The sequence below is a fragment of the Perkinsus marinus genome, assembly GCF_000006405.1.
Source record: "Perkinsus marinus ATCC 50983 genomic scaffold scf_1104296974036, whole genome shotgun sequence".
Taxonomy (NCBI): domain Eukaryota; phylum Perkinsozoa; order Perkinsida; family Perkinsidae; genus Perkinsus; species Perkinsus marinus.
The window spans coordinates 1-2,197 of NW_003201250.1; the positions used below are offsets into that span (position 1 = coordinate 1).

Sequence of the window (2,197 nt, forward strand, 5' to 3'; positions counted from 1 at the left end):
ACAGAGGAGTTCACACACATGTATGCTGCAAGCATGTAAGCGAAGACTCACCAAGGGTGACTAAAGGGCTTCAGTTGTGCTGGATACCATCCACTGCATCACTATAAAGGGTGAGCAAAGCTCAAGTATTCTGGGAATTGGATTCGTTTCACCGGAGTCGGAGTGTGCCTGAAAATGCTAACCTTAACACTGTCAACCAGTCAAACTGGTTGTGTAGTACAGTGACTGTTGCACTTTCAGCCATAGCCGATTAGCTGCCCTGTTTCACCCTTGTCTTGTGTGCACCATCTGGGCAAACCCATATGACTCTCACAGACTTGGGCATCTCGGCACCGGTGTAACATTCCACATCACTCAGACGTAATGACTATATTCTATGCCATCCGTTGAATCGTGTTGGTAGTCAATAAAGTGGTCAGGAGCCTAGCAGGGTTTTATTCGAGTTAACTCGTTAACGAAGGTAAAACCGATCATTGGCGACGTTTAACTTCACTGCGAATGCTGGTCACAAAGTGACTGTCTTCCTGAACTTCGTAGCGAACTCCCACCCAGACCGGTGAGGGACAAATATTGTGTTGCGACTCGCAACTTGCGAGCTTAGCTAAAGAGTGCCTCAATAAGGCTAGACCAAAGCAGATGTTGTAGAAACAGCAACATATTGTTTGTTTTGTTTTTTTTTCTCTCCCTTCTTTCTTTCCCTTATCATTTCGTTAGAGTGTGCCTGAAAATGCTAACCTTAACACTGTCAACCAGTCAAACTGGTTGTGTAGTACAGTGACTGTTGCACTTTCAGCCATAGCCAATTAGCTGCCCTGTTTCACCCTTGTCTTGTGTGCACCATCTGGGCAAACCCATATGACTCTCACAGACTTGGGCATCTCGGCACCGGTGTAACATTCCACATCACTCAGACGTAATGACTATATTCTATGCCATCCGTTGAATCGTGTTGGTAGTCAATAAAGTGGTCAGGAGCCTAGCAGGGTTTTACTTCGTATTCATCACTTTCGAGAGGTAGAGTAATCACTCATGTAATCGGCGAAACAGTCACAGACATCAACATGATCCGAAGTGGAATCATCGCCCTGCTGGCCCAATGGATAAGGCGCCACCCTCCTAAGGTGGAGATTCCGAGTTCGATCCTCGGGTAGGGTAGATAAGTTTAGTGAGAATCATTAGAGGACGACTCGATTGAGCTGGCTGTAAACGACACAGTGAGGAGTAAAATTTTGAATGAAAATAGGTCAAATGGAGGACTAGTCCAATTGTGTGTATGGGTGTGTAGCTTAGTGGTAGAGCGGCTGACTGCAGATCAGCAGGTCCTCGGCTCAAATCCGGGCGTGCCCTTTGAACCTTCGCAAAATTTCCATCAAGGAATTTTCGAGAGGTAGAGTAATCACTCATGTAATCGGCGAAACAGTCACAGACATCAACATGATCCGAAGTTGAATCATCGCCCTGCTGGCCCAATGGATAAGGCGCCACCCTCCTAAGGTGGAGATTCCGAGTTCGATCCTCGGGTAGGGTAGATGAGTTTAGTGAGAATCATTAGAGGACCACTCGATTGAGCTGGCTATAAACGACACAGTGAGGAGTGCAATTTTGAATGAAAATAGGTCAAATGGAGGACTAGTCGAATTGTATGCATGGGTGTGTAGCTCGGTGGTAGAGCGGCTGACTGCAGATCAGCAGGTCCTCGGTTCAAGTTCGGACGTGGCCTTTGAACCTACGCAAAATTTCCATTAAGGAATTTTCGAGAGGTAGAGTAATCACTCATGTAATCGGCGAAACAGTCACAGACATCAACATGATCCGAAGGTGAATCATCGCCCTGCTGGCCCAATGGATAAGGCGCCATCCTCCTAAGGTGGAGATTCCGAGTTCGATCCTCGGGTAGGGTAGATAAGTTTAGTGAGAATCATTAGAGGACGACTCGATTGAGCTGGCTGTAAACGACACAGTGAGGAGTGCAATTTTGAATGAAAATAGGTCAAATGGAGGACTAGTCAAATTGTGTGCATGGGTGTGTAGCTCAGTGGTAGAGCGGCTGACTGCAGATCAGCAGATCCTCGGTTCAAATCCGGGCGTGCCCTTTGAACTTTCGCAAAATTTTCATCAAGGAATTTTCGAGAGGTAGAGTAATCACTCATGTAATCGGCGAAACAGTCACAGACATCAATATGATCCGAAGTGAATC

At 46.5% G+C, this 2,197-nt stretch overlaps 6 non-coding genes across 6 annotated transcripts; all 6 read left to right on the forward strand.

Moving 5' to 3' along the window:
• The first annotated feature begins 1,082 nt into the window (after window positions 1-1,082).
• On the forward strand, window positions 1,083-1,155 carry Pmar_PMAR026167. Its single transcript has one exon. It is a non-coding gene; the product is annotated as a tRNA-Arg (tRNA).
• A 120-nt stretch (window positions 1,156-1,275) lies between these two features.
• On the forward strand, window positions 1,276-1,347 carry Pmar_PMAR026168. Its single transcript has one exon. It is a non-coding gene; the product is annotated as a tRNA-Cys (tRNA).
• A 108-nt stretch (window positions 1,348-1,455) lies between these two features.
• Pmar_PMAR026169 lies at window positions 1,456-1,528 on the forward strand. Its single transcript has one exon. It is a non-coding gene; the product is annotated as a tRNA-Arg (tRNA).
• Window positions 1,529-1,648: 120 nt separating this feature from the next.
• On the forward strand, window positions 1,649-1,720 carry Pmar_PMAR026170. Its single transcript has one exon. It is a non-coding gene; the product is annotated as a tRNA-Cys (tRNA).
• Window positions 1,721-1,828: 108 nt separating this feature from the next.
• Window positions 1,829-1,901, forward strand: Pmar_PMAR026171. Its single transcript has one exon. It is a non-coding gene; the product is annotated as a tRNA-Arg (tRNA).
• Window positions 1,902-2,021: 120 nt separating this feature from the next.
• Window positions 2,022-2,093, forward strand: Pmar_PMAR026172. The gene has a single exon. It is a non-coding gene; the product is annotated as a tRNA-Cys (tRNA).
• Window positions 2,094-2,197: the final 104 nt, after the last annotated feature.